Source organism: Callorhinchus milii, unplaced genomic scaffold (genome assembly GCF_018977255.1).
Source record: "Callorhinchus milii isolate IMCB2004 unplaced genomic scaffold, IMCB_Cmil_1.0 Scaffold2, whole genome shotgun sequence".
Classification (NCBI taxonomy): domain Eukaryota; kingdom Metazoa; phylum Chordata; class Chondrichthyes; order Chimaeriformes; family Callorhinchidae; genus Callorhinchus; species Callorhinchus milii.
This window is the reverse complement of record NW_024704743.1, coordinates 84,297,524-84,310,834: the sequence shown is the minus strand read 5'-3', so window position 1 is coordinate 84,310,834 and position 13,311 is coordinate 84,297,524. Positions and strand designations below refer to the sequence as shown.

Here is a 13,311-nt window from a genome sequence, read left to right as displayed (position 1 = left end):
TATAGATCTAAGATAAAATTATACTTTTTTAAAAAAAAGTTCATTATTTATTTATAAATGTATAGGGATAAATTTGCAAAACGTATTGAATGGAAGAGAATAGAATAGAACTGAGCCTAGGTCAACAAATGTGGTACAAGCAGCTTGGCGGATAGAATAACTACTAGATATTCATTGCATCTTACATAATGTTTTGAAATGTAGGAGCTTAGTTTTATTCTGATCTTACCAATGATATGTTGAACTAACATTTTTAAATACTTCCTGTATAAAAACAATTTTAATCTGATAATTGGTACTTTTTAAGAATTATGGAAAACTGACTTCCAAATAAAAGACTAAATTGAAGAATTTTCCATAATTCTCCATGAATTTAAAGTTTAAAACAAAGTACAACAACAACAACAAGATTTCATTTATGGAGCGCCTTTCAAGTCGGGAGGACGTCCCAAGGTGCTGGACAGTTGGCTCAGGACCCAAACTAATCTAACAAACTAAGATTATATTTTGTTTTAGGCCTTTAGTGGGATTTAACATGTGATGGATTTAATTTGTGATATTTGTAAACTGGATTGGTTGTGTTAATCACTTCCCATTTGTGAATCACAAAATCTTTGCAATTAGCAAAGTCTGAAAAGTTCAGGAAACCAAATGACCTTTTTAATTTGCCCTTTTACTGTTTTTGTTGATTGTGAATTTAAAAAAAATGGAAGTTGTGGATTACCAAAGCAAAATTCCACCTGTGTCTAAATTTATTTTATTAACATATGACTTTAGAAAACCCCAAATTTAGGAAATTTACATTCTTAATTCTGAAGCTGAGTTTCTCCAAGTTTAATTAAAAACTGCAGAAAACTAACTTCAATGTTAAGACGGAATTCAACAAGTTGCCAAGTTCCAGACAATCTCAAATGCTATAGTAATAATCTTAATAATAATAATAACCCTTGCATTTGATATAGTGCCTTATCATACGTTTAATATATCTTTAAGCGCTTCAGGCGAGATATAATATTCCAAATTGGAATTTTAATTTGCAAATATCATAAATTGGATCCTAATATTGTGTATCATACACATCTGCAGTGAAAGGATCATAAGGAACCTCAGGAAAATGAGCTACTATGGGTATGCTATTTTATAACAATATACACCACAAAAATTACTCAAATTTCTAATCTGGTTTGATGTTAGATTATCTTTAATATTGAATTGTTTCATAACGGCCAATATTTGAAAACCTTTCATTCCTATTATAGTGAACATTAATACGGTAGTTGCATTAAGAAGATGTGTAAATGTAAAATGTACAAGGGTGTAACTTTTGCATAGGAAATCTGACCTGATTATGAGATTAGATCATATTTCTCTGACCAATGATACAGAAAAAACAAGAGATAACTGAATCACAAAACTGTTTAACTTTGCTTCAATCCATCGAAGCATATCCTCTGTGAGCAAATAATGAAGGCCATAATATAACAAATATAGTAAGCCAAGCTGTGGCTCACGGGCCGGTTCAGGATTGCTGTATTTTCCTACAAAATAATTTTCCTACTACATTGCATTAAATTCTGGGAAGCACTTTTAGGTGCCTTCCCAATGTGAATGGTGCTATTTCAAAGGATTATTATTATAATTGCTCATAATAGTGGTTGATTCTCTCAACTGGATTAGATAAATTTTAAATTTTCAAGAATAAGTAGACACGAAAAGAATTATAAATCATTCCGAAAGATCGCAATCAGAGGCCTGAACCCTAAAAGAAAGCATACTGGGATCTAATGTGTGGTATTTCTTAATAAACAATCAAGTTACATTTTCCATTCATTTGTGGTAATTCTGCTCTGGACATGGATTGAGTTGGAACATGAATGTGATGAGTGATGTACATCAGTTTACCAGAAGAGGTTCCCATTTAAGATAATTTCATATTAAAGAATCCACTTAAGAAATACTGCAAATGAAACCTTTTTTTTCTGGCATTCCAATCTACTACAACCAGACATATTCTAAAATGACACGTGTTGAGTGAATTCTAGCTGTGGACGTTGGCCTGATATGATTTGATATTTGGGCTGATTTGGTTACCAGGTTAGGATCTAGGGATACTCTGAGTTTTATATTAGTTTTCTTTGCAAATTATGTTAGTGTTTTTGATTTGCTGTGATTTAGTCATTAGTCTAATTAAGTCTAGTTTGCAAAATTGACAGACCATGAAAATAATTATCTGATACCCTGCTGTTCAAAAGATCTTTCTGAAAAACAAATTCCTATTTACTGACTATAATTTTTCATTTAGCTCTGCATACGAGATCTCAACGAACATGTTGCGGGAAAAAGAGAATTGATGATGATTTATTTCAACTTGCTATTTTAAAACACAAATCTCTATTTCTCCCTCCAGCCATTTAATTTCTTGGAATGTGACACAGTTTCCATCCGCTACACTTATCATATTGGCCAACATGAGAAGTCACTTGCAGTCATTGAAGATCTGACCTGAAATCAATTTGATTGGGGCAGGACTACCCAAATATATCCCATAATGAAATGCCTCAACATCAGTGAAATAGATACAACAACAAGTTGCACTTATAAAATGCCCTTCACAAGGGGTAGCATCTCAGAGTACTGAGTGCTGTAGATAGTTTAAAAGAAAGAGAGAATAGTTGCAATGTTCTTTAGAGCTACAGTAATTTTAGTTAAAGTGCTGTAGAGGTATCACAACTTCATTCCAGGACAGAGAGCGACTGATAAAAATTCCACGGAGTTCTAGAAAGGATTCAGTAACTCACTGTGCAAACCAGCTATTACCAACAATCCATAGCTGATTAACCAAAGGTCAGCTGTGGATAAAGCCATGCTGAGCTAATGATCAGATCTGAAAAAAAAGCTTTAGTCACTATAGAATCACAATCAGATGTTGCTTGTGACTGGATTTAGGAAACATGGGTAGAGCAAGGAGAGATGTTTACACATGTCACCTGGAATCGACCGGTTACAGTGTTGTAAGTGTGTCTAACACTGGGAGACCAGAGGCCCCTATGAGTTAAGACAGCATTGACCTTCAATTTCTGAAAGCCTGGATCTGAATCCACTCCAATGTTTGTTTGCTAAAAAATACATCCACAAATTGCAGTGAGGATTATGGATGCCTTGAAGATAAAATAATATAATTCAAAATGCCGAGGTTTTGATATTACACATTTCTCTGGTTGAGTGCAGGATATATCTTTCTGAATTGAGCTGAGCTCCGGTGTCAGAGAATTCCTATTTTGCTACAGGCTCCCTCCGTGCATTACTCAACAATCCTTTTATAGCGCTGGTTACTGTATATAGAAAATTTCACTTAACAACACAGTAGAGTTAACAATGTAAGAGAAGCAGAGGACACATTGAATAGTTCACCCTCAATGTTGATGTCCAAAGAAGCTGGGTCTGCTGCACTAGATGTTTGGCTCATGGTTCACAACCATATAGTGCTCTTTAGTGGAATAGCAACTTTTTAGTAAACATAAACTCAAAAATCCAGCATCTCACTTATCAGCAACTGAAGTCCAACATAGCAGACCTGACTCTGTCCCACGTGATGTGATAAATATGTGAGGCAATAAACCTATGATGTGATAAATATTTGATATGATAAAACGGGTGAGTCTGTTTAGATTAGAAATGGCAAAATTAAGATCTGGATATTGCCAGAACAAAAATATGTATCATTATTTGGCATATAAGAGCAATAGAGTAGAATGGAAAGAAGGGACATCTATTTGCATTGGTACAATGGTCACCTCCCACGTCTCCCTTTCCCTTTACTCTTGATCAGCATCTGTCTCCCCAATGTAAAGTGCTACGAAAATGTTAATCTATGTGATGGGTGCTTATATAAATACAAGTTGTTGTTGTTGTCCAATGGTCAGAACGGCATTACAGAGACTACAGTACACTTTCGCAATACACTTGTGTTACGGTGAGTGCCACCATAGTTTAAGATACAAAATGTATCCCTTTGACTGATTTCAAGTACCAGCTTTAAAAGAAAACAATAATTACTTTTCTACTAGTCTCGGCCCATTTTGAAAGTTAATATTTCCATCATTTGAGATCAAATTAGTCAAATGCAAGCATTTATTAAAATCTGTAAAAAAAAATTCATAGGTCTTCAAATTAAATTTTTAATATTTTTTCAATACAGACCCCATATATCAAAAAAAAGTCTAAAATCCTTTGCTGATGCTATTTGGTGCTGCATCAGTCACATGACTCTATAAGTTATTTACAAATTGATGATGTAAATATAGGTCACAGAGTTTCTATTACTTTTCTGTTCTATTACATTTTATCATTTATCCCTTCTTATCCATTTGCTACATTTCCTAATTTTTACTGGGAATTGTGTTTTATTGAAAAGATAAATCCTTTTTAATGGAAATTTCTATGTTTAATTCAAACGCATCATATAATCATATTTGACATGTGTGATATAAAATCCACATCCACTTTCCAAAACAGACAGTAAAATGAGGCATTAGATACCATAGAATACAACGTGATTCATCTGTCCATTTGGCTTTGGAAGAGTTATATAAATTGCTCATCTCCATCCTCAAAAGGGCAGCCTGGCTGTTCATCAGAGTTCCCAATGTGCCCAGTAAATTGTGCATAGCATGAATTACATCAATAACAATCTCTTAGATAATCTGCATGATACATATATTTGTGCTCTTCAATTTATAGTTCACATATCATTTTCCACCCTAAAATTATTCTTTTTTTGGTGTTTTAAATTCAGTATCATGAGCAAGATGCTTTTGCCACCTCATGGGTTTGTCACATTTGGATTATGTTTCCCTGAAGTAATAAAACAAAGGCCAATTACTCATTGTGTATGTAATTATGACTTATAATAAGATGAAGTATTTCTTGCAGGAAGTAGTCTAATAATAATAAACAATAATAATTATTAGATGATATGTAGAGCTTCATCACTATGTTGACACATCTCGAAGTGCATTTACTGTAGAGTTCAGTTTATGTTGTAGGTGAATGCGGAAGACAATTTTCACACACCACTGTCCGATTACAACAACAACAGGATTTCATTTATAGAGCGCCTTTCACGTCGGGAGGATGTCCCAAGGCGCTGGACAGTTGGGTCAGGACCCGAGCAGGGGGGAAATGGTCAGGGTGAGGGGAGGGAAGGGAGGGAGCGAGGAGGGGGTAGAGAATCGAGAGGGGAGCTGAAGGCACGGTCAAAGAGAAGATTAACAGTCATGAGATGAATGACCTCTTTTATCTGGAGGATTGTTGGCAAGGACCCTGGGAGAATCCCTCTTTTCTTTTTGATTCATGCCATGGAATCTTTAATATCCACCTGAACAGTCAGACAAGATCTCATCTGAAGGATAGCATCTCAGATAATGCAGTGCACCCCTAGCACTGTGTTGAAGTGTCATCTTTGACCACCTGAAATACCAACATATATTTGTCCCTGAAATATTGTAACTTTTGTAACAACTGAGATCTGCAGGTGGAAGAAAAAGGTAATGAAGTTGTTTTCAAGGAAACATGCAAATCTCCTTTTGCACTAATGCAATGAAAAGATTTTTTATCATTAAAAATTAATTGTAATTTCCAATTAATCCAGCATATTGGATTTGAAGTTAATGATATGAAATTCCTTTTATCATATAACAGATTTTTAATGAAATGCTTGTGAAATTGCACCAGGACATGACATTACTTTGTGGTGTTAATGTTGAAATTAGCGATAGCAAAAACCTAATGTCCACAGACAATGCACATGCAAAAATAATTCATGCTTCTGAAGCAATAAGTGAAGAACTGGAATGTGAAGAGTGACTTACATGTGATTTTGGAGAGGGGCAATCCAGAAAACATTGCTATGTTTTTATGGAAACAATTTTCAGATGAGGCCGTAAATGCTGGTAAACAAAATAGTGCAGAAGGTCATCTCCAATTTGTTGAAGAGGCAGCAAGTGTGCTGCCAGAGTACTGAGAGGATACAGTTTAGATAGAGGAAAATGTGTCTCTTCGAGCTCAACTTCAAAACTTTGAGCTCATAAATCCAGGCTGAAACAACAATATACTAATACAATGAAAAGATTTTTATCATTGAAAAGCGCTTGAAGTTTGGCGTCCTTTGGATGAGACGTTAAACCGAGGTCCCATCTGCTTGTCCAAGTGAACATTAAAGATCCCATGGCGCTATTTGAAAAGAGAAGTGAGTTTCTCCTAGTGTCCTGACCAACAATCCCCATCACTGGCTTCATGGATGTTCCTGGGACATTCCTGTGTGAAAATTGGTTGCAATATTTACCTACAGTCACTACACTTTACAGTAAATCCTGTGAAGCACTGTTTAACCATTTTGATGTCATATCAAATGCAAGGATTATTAAAGTATCGAAGAAAAAGAGGAACATTGTTGTTCAGAGGATCAAAGGGACACATATGTAGTGCAGAGAAAGGTAAGCGATGGCATAGAACCGTGTTAATAAATATGAAAGTCGTGAGGTTCTGCAAGTTATGGTGAATATGCCATGGAGAGCGAGTGAAGGTACTACAGAAAGGTTTTCCATGGGCCAAATCCCTGTGAATCAATCATTACAGTTATTATTTTAAAAGCAAACATTTGAATACAGCTAGAACCCACAGTGGTTAACAGGTGGTGGACTGCAAAACACACACCTCTGATACTGATGATCTATTAGGATGTCAGATCAAACTTGTTCAGAAGCGAAACATATGATGATGGATCTTGAAGGACAGGAATGCATTAGTATTAGGTATTATATTATTTAAATGAATAAATTGTACTATAGAAAAACAGTGCTCATTGATGGTGCATGAATGCATCATAATATGCATAATGGCAATGCTGCACCCAGTTATGTTGTTGGACTTGCACCAGATGTGGAGTCCTGTAGCTCAGTGGTTAGAGCACTCGCTTTGCAAGCGAGAGACCTGAGTTCAATTCCAGGCAGAGGGCGAAACCTTGGGCAAGTTTCCTTACTCCACACGCCTAATAATAATCCCTCCAAAACCAAAAACAATAATAAAAAAAATTGGTCATTTTCAATCTTTGACTGTTTGTGGGACACTGCTGTGCGCAATTGGCTGCCGCGTTCGCCCACAAATATACAGTCAATTCACTTTACAGTGTGTTCTGTGAAGCGCTTTGGGACGTCCTCCCGACGTGAAAAGCGCTCTACCAAATGCAAGGATTATTAAGGATTATTTATTATTATTATAGCAATAGCCAATATAGGTAGGTATGCATATGTTTTGATAATATTCTCTTTACAGAACTCTAGGCTTAATTTTCTTCTAGACTATTTTGTCTTAAAATTAAAGCTTGTGCAGAATAGTGGAACATTTTTAAATTCAGTCTGATTTTGGAAGCTGTTTTTCAACAGTTCTTTAAAAGAAAGAAATGTCTTCCAAATGAAGCCTGAAATCAAGAGTCTTCTACAATTTTGCACAATTTTACATTTTAAAACAAAATTGTCTTGCAGGCAAAACACGCATTTGCTTAATTGTATCAGTATATTTTGTAAACATTTTGAGATGTCTTCCTGATTTTACTATATCAAATGTAAGGATTATCATTATAATTGTTTTAAGACTAGGAGGAATTTCAGGCAAAGGAGAGCCAAATAGAATTTCTGCCTTGGTAGAGAAGCAATATCAAGCCTAGAAATTCAAATTATGTTATATGATTGCTTTCAATTGTGGATTGCAGTCTTTTAAGCCTGTGTAATATTATTTGTTGGATTTAAATTATTAAACTCTTTAAAAGACACACAAAGAAACTAAAGCTTTTAACGCTCACCTGCACAAATGCTAAATACTGTTTATCATATCAATAGTGATGTGTTTTTAATCAAAAATCACTTTTGAGAATAGCAGAAATTAAAAACAAAATCACAACATTTACAGTAGAAATCTGTTATGGGTCACTTATAGTTTGTCATTTCTTATTAAAAAGTCTAAATGCGTGCCTATTCCTTTGATGCTTCAAAATGCCAACCAGAACACAGAAAGCCCAAATAGCCAACTTCCACATTCTCACGTCTGCACTGATGTGACTTGTTTTCCATGCGCAGCATGTATGAAGTGATGATGATGGCGTCTTGATGTTCCAGTTGTCTACCATTCTGTAAACAATAGCGGATTTCCAGGTCACCATGTTGCCACTAATGTCACTTCCTGGTGGCGACCTGATGACACAGAAGTTGGCCATTTTGACTTCGCACTTGCTGGCTGACATTTTGTAGTGCTCATGGAGCTGGTGTGCATGCACAGGGATGTGGAAACTGACCATTGCATACCGTTATAGAGTTGAGTGAACACCACCAACTATTGTTACAATGGGATCTTACCATATATTAGTAAAACTTAATGGCAAGAAAAGAGTTGCCATGCCATAATAAACTACTTTTGGAAGATATTTCTGAAGATATACACATAGCTGAATTTATTAATATTAAGCCCAAAATTATTTGGTTCGATAATGTTAGCAAACATGACTTTGCTTTAACATTTCAGTTGAAGGACAAAACCTCTAACAATGCTTCCCCAAACTTCACTGGAGTATCAGCCTTGAGTAGCAATAGTTAAACTCTGATAGAGAGTACCTCTGATTAGGATGGAACAACATCACAGTGAAAGTGACTGGCTACAGCCAGGCTACTGCACTTAATGGGCCCTTTCTATTACACAGCCACTTCAATTCATTAGGTTCTTGTCTCTTCCTGTGGAAGTAGCAGCACCACCCCTTACACACAGTGCTGTGTTTTCAGGGCCCCTCGAGAGACAGAAGCAGCTCCATCAACAGCACAGGTTTCAGCTGTCGACTTCAGTGCCCATTGCCATTTCTTCCAGCTGCTGGTGAGATGAGCAGACTCAGCATCACTCACTGAGATGAAACTTCTGCAAACAGAATTGACAATTGCCGTTTGCCTAGTTAGCACTACTCTCACCTTTTGGTCAGAACGTTGTATGTTGAAGTCCCACATTAAGACTTGAGCTCATAGTCTCAGCTGATACTCCAGGGGAGCACTACATAAATGGAGCTACTGCCTATCAGATGAGATGTTAAAGCCCGATTTGCACTTTTTTAGTTAGATATTAAATATGCTATGAAATTGCTTGAAAAGCAAAAAATAATTTCACTTGGTATCCTGGTCAACAATCCCAGTATGATTATTACTAATCTTAACAAATTACAGATTATAATTGTCACCTTTATTATGCTATTTTACTTTTAGAAACCTTGTTTACCTTGTTCAGACTTGTCTGGAACTTATATGTATGTTGCTGGCAATTGGTTACTGAATGTTCAAGATAATAAAACATATGTAGCACTCGTATAGCATAAGCCTAGTTCCTGCACACAGTGAGAGTCAGTGAGATGGCTCATGTCATAGACGGAGACCAAGACCAGAGTGGGAGACTCTTTCCATGTTTTCAGTCAGCTCTCGGTCAACAACGTCCATCATCTCCATGACAGGAACTCTCATATTCCTCAGCCTCAATGTTTTCCCCTGCAGCTTGATGCTCTCAGTTTGGTTTGGATTCTCGTAAGATTGGTGATGGGTTTCTGCACATATCAGAAACCCGGCTGACACCTCCCAAAAAACTTGCTTTATTCCAGTGTGAGTAACCAGCCTTCATCTCCTTAGAGATTACATGAATACAGTTAATTGCTTCCAGGAGTGAGTGACGTCAGGAATAACAGTGCAAGGTAACTGTTCTCAAAGTGGGCATTTATTTCTAGAAGTCAGTTCAACCCACGGTGACTCACCATTCCTCGTCTTCCCCTTCGTCCACCCCATTCCCTCTTTGTGGACTCTTTTTTAAGGGATAATACTTATTATTTGCTCAATGAATGAAGAACTGAATGGACCCACTGGAGTTCAATTCCAAAATCTTCTAGTCCCACATCCATCTGAGTCAGCTGGGATGGAATATTAGGGATATGAGTCTTGATTCAGCTGGAAATAAATGTAAACTTAATATTAAGTTGGAATAATTAATTACAATTAATGCCAAAAGTACTAAGTACAATAATTAAACAGATCACATGTTTATCATTATTCTTTACACTTGTGAGCAATCTTAGTTGTCATCTTAGCTCTGTTGGTACATTCTTATCTCTGAGTTCCAGATTGTTGGTTCAAACTCCATAGTGGGACATGCTGAGCACATGGTCCAGGATGGCACTCCAATACAATGCTGGTGGAGTACTGCATTGTTAATGGTGTTGTTCATCAAGGTGCTGCATTCTTGATGTTTTTAAACATTGAGTCTCATTCACTTCATTGCTTAACAAGATTCTTTAATAAGAAATCCAAATTGTACAAATGCTAATGCCTTCTAATAACTGGAAGTACATCACATCACCTGCTTCAACCTGATGAACAGTGAATTGATTCTGCGCAGATCAATAGGAATTCTAGTGAAAAGAATTATGTTGAGAAATTCTGCAAATTATGATGATCATATCAATAGAATACAAAAATTACAGCTTGTTTGACTATGTTAAAATGTTATGGGAACAGTGCGCATGTGCAGAACTCTTCTTTTCTTTCACTGAGCCCAGGGCCATTGATCCAGAGCTAGCAGCATAACTGCAGTCAGCATTCCTCTAATACATTCTTATGTCTGTGTCACACAGACATAGGGCCTCAACAAACCATTGCAATCCATCTGGCCGATCCCAAAATAAAAAAAATTCTGCACTGCTCTCTCCCATACCTTTCAATCGATTTCTTTGCAAAATAGCTATCTAATTCCCTCTTAAATTTTTGACACAATCTGCCTCCAACACCTCCCTGGGTAGCCTATTTCACAAATTCGTGACTGTCTGTGTAAAGTAATTAAATGTGAACTGTCTGTTAACCTTCTCTCTTCTGAGCTTTAGTTCATGTCTCTGTGATGCAGATTTTCTGACCAAGTTAAACATATTCTAAGGGTTCGGTTTACTTATTCACATTAGGATCTTGAACACTTCAGTAGTCTTTGCCTGGCATATAAATGAACCATTGGTTCTGTAAATGCCAGAATCAGAACTTTTGCTCTCTTCTCTTTGAAAGCACTATCTCTTTCTATCACATGACTCAGAGGGTGACTCTTCAATGGGAAAACTCCAGAAACCTTAAGGAAAAGTACACTGTATATGGTAAAACAAAAGGAGCAAAATTCAGCAGAATATTCATGACAGCAGTACACACTGAGGAATGGTCAGGGATCAGTTTTGTGGTGGTTTCACAGCATGCAGTTTCAGAAGCATTGTGAACAATTTTACTTCACTCATTGCCATTTTCTTTTCTTCTGTTGTGTGTTACTAATTTCATTTACATAACGTTCAAGCCATGCATTTTGGTGATATAGGATGACAAGCTTAGAATATGGTGCTTTGGGTCCACAAAATTAGACCCATGTTATAACAGGTCCATGAAAAAACTGGATGTCAGTTCCGTATCCAGGTCATCAGGTGGTTGCTTTTGTGACTTCCTGTTTGTGATGCCTTGGTTGGCTTTCTACACAATTGCACCAAGTGAAGGAAACCGGTTGGCCTGCATTAACTGCTCCTGTCAGCGTTACTTGTGCTGGGAGCTCTTTGCGGCTGATAGGCCAGCTTTGTGAGTTCAACACTCACACTCTGGAAGCTGGATGGTCCACGCTAGAAGCCAGAAGTGTGATGATACCATGAGTCCACAGAATACCCGTGCTATCAACATACTCGCCCGGTTTTTCAGCAGTGTGCGGTGGTTGAAATAAAAGAAAGAGAACAAGTGGACTAGCCTGTAGAGCCATGTAAATGTATAGCACAATAGGAGCCTTTTTTTTGTGTCCGTGCTTGCTCCTCCAAGTTCATCAATCGTAATCCCAGTTCTCTGCTCTGTCCCTTTACCTTTAATACCTTAAGGGTCGTTATCCAATTCTTTTTTCCAATGGACCAGTCAACCCCTGGCACATCATTCCACAACTTTCTGGGAGGAAAAGTACTTCTGAACCTCTGCTGTTACTCGCTTAGTCAGAATTTTGAATTTATGCCCTCTTGTCCTCGAATCCCTTACTGGAGGAAAGTTTATTTCACGATTAATTCTCTGGGACCCTTCCAATTTCTTAAATACCTCTGGCATATCATAACTCTGAAGGGCACAAACAATGGGAAATGATGGTTCATTGAAAAACAAAACTCAGGAACTGTGTATAATCCTCAACCTGGTTCTCAACCTTTGGATTCTTTGTATTCTGTTAATAAACAAGTGCAAGTCATTTTAGTCTGGTTGATAGTACGTTTAGGAAGAAAAGAAAGACTGATGAGTTAAATTAAATTGTTGGTCATTTATGATGCCGACTGATATCATACAAATCACTTGTTATTTGCCCATTTGCTAACACGTGCAATACGTATTACAAAACTGTCTAATAGAACCACTGAAGACCGATCATCCCTTATGGCTGACACTTATCATGTGCTGTTTTTACTGTTTTACTCTGGCAGATACCCGTTGATTCGCTGTGCATTTCTATTTTTAGGTTTAGATTTTCTAGCATTTGCTATGTTTTTGGGTGGCATTTCTGTTTCTCGTTTGTTTCCCATGACTTCTACATTCTGTGTAAAATTGCTACTTTCTCTCTTACAAACAAATGAATAAACGGGAAGACTGATTAGAAAAAGACTGTAGTATTAATCACAGTGCAAAATGCAGATATTGACTACTGGACAGATGTATGGCTTGCATGTTAACTGACCACAGGAATTTGGAGGAATTGGAACCCATGTAATACTTGAATACAGATGTTTGAAATCCAGTGATGTAAAGCATGCATTTGGATTCCCAAAGAAACAGCCTATGAAGTCTAGTAATTGGACCACTTAGTGAAACAAGCTTCAAACGATACACTATTGCAATAGCACAGTCTTCCAGAGTCACTGAAGAGATTGATATGATAATGAAAATGTCTGTGGTTAACTGGGGAAGAGTGCTTAAAACAATGAAAATGCTGCAACCATTTCTGTTGCACATTTTGTTTTGTGGGAACACAACTTTCACGTAACTAAATTATCTTTCCCTGACTTGTGAGCAAAACTGAGACAATTTTAAAATAATAGTAAAAACCGTACACATGTATACACAGAGGGAAGCTGTTCAGTTACAAACCTCCTGTCACTTTACACAGAGAAGCCAGTGCGTTCACTCAATCAGGGCTACAGCAATGTGTGGGCAAACAGAGGCAATTAGTTATAAATTCTGCACTGTGTAAAAAATA

At 36.8% G+C, this 13,311-nt stretch overlaps 1 long non-coding RNA gene across 1 annotated transcript in view; it reads left to right on the top strand.

Annotated features, from left to right (window-relative positions):
* LOC121848166 overlaps window positions 1-13,311 on the top strand; it is a 55,093-nt gene that overhangs the window by 36,783 nt on the left and 4,999 nt on the right. The window lies entirely within an intron of this gene.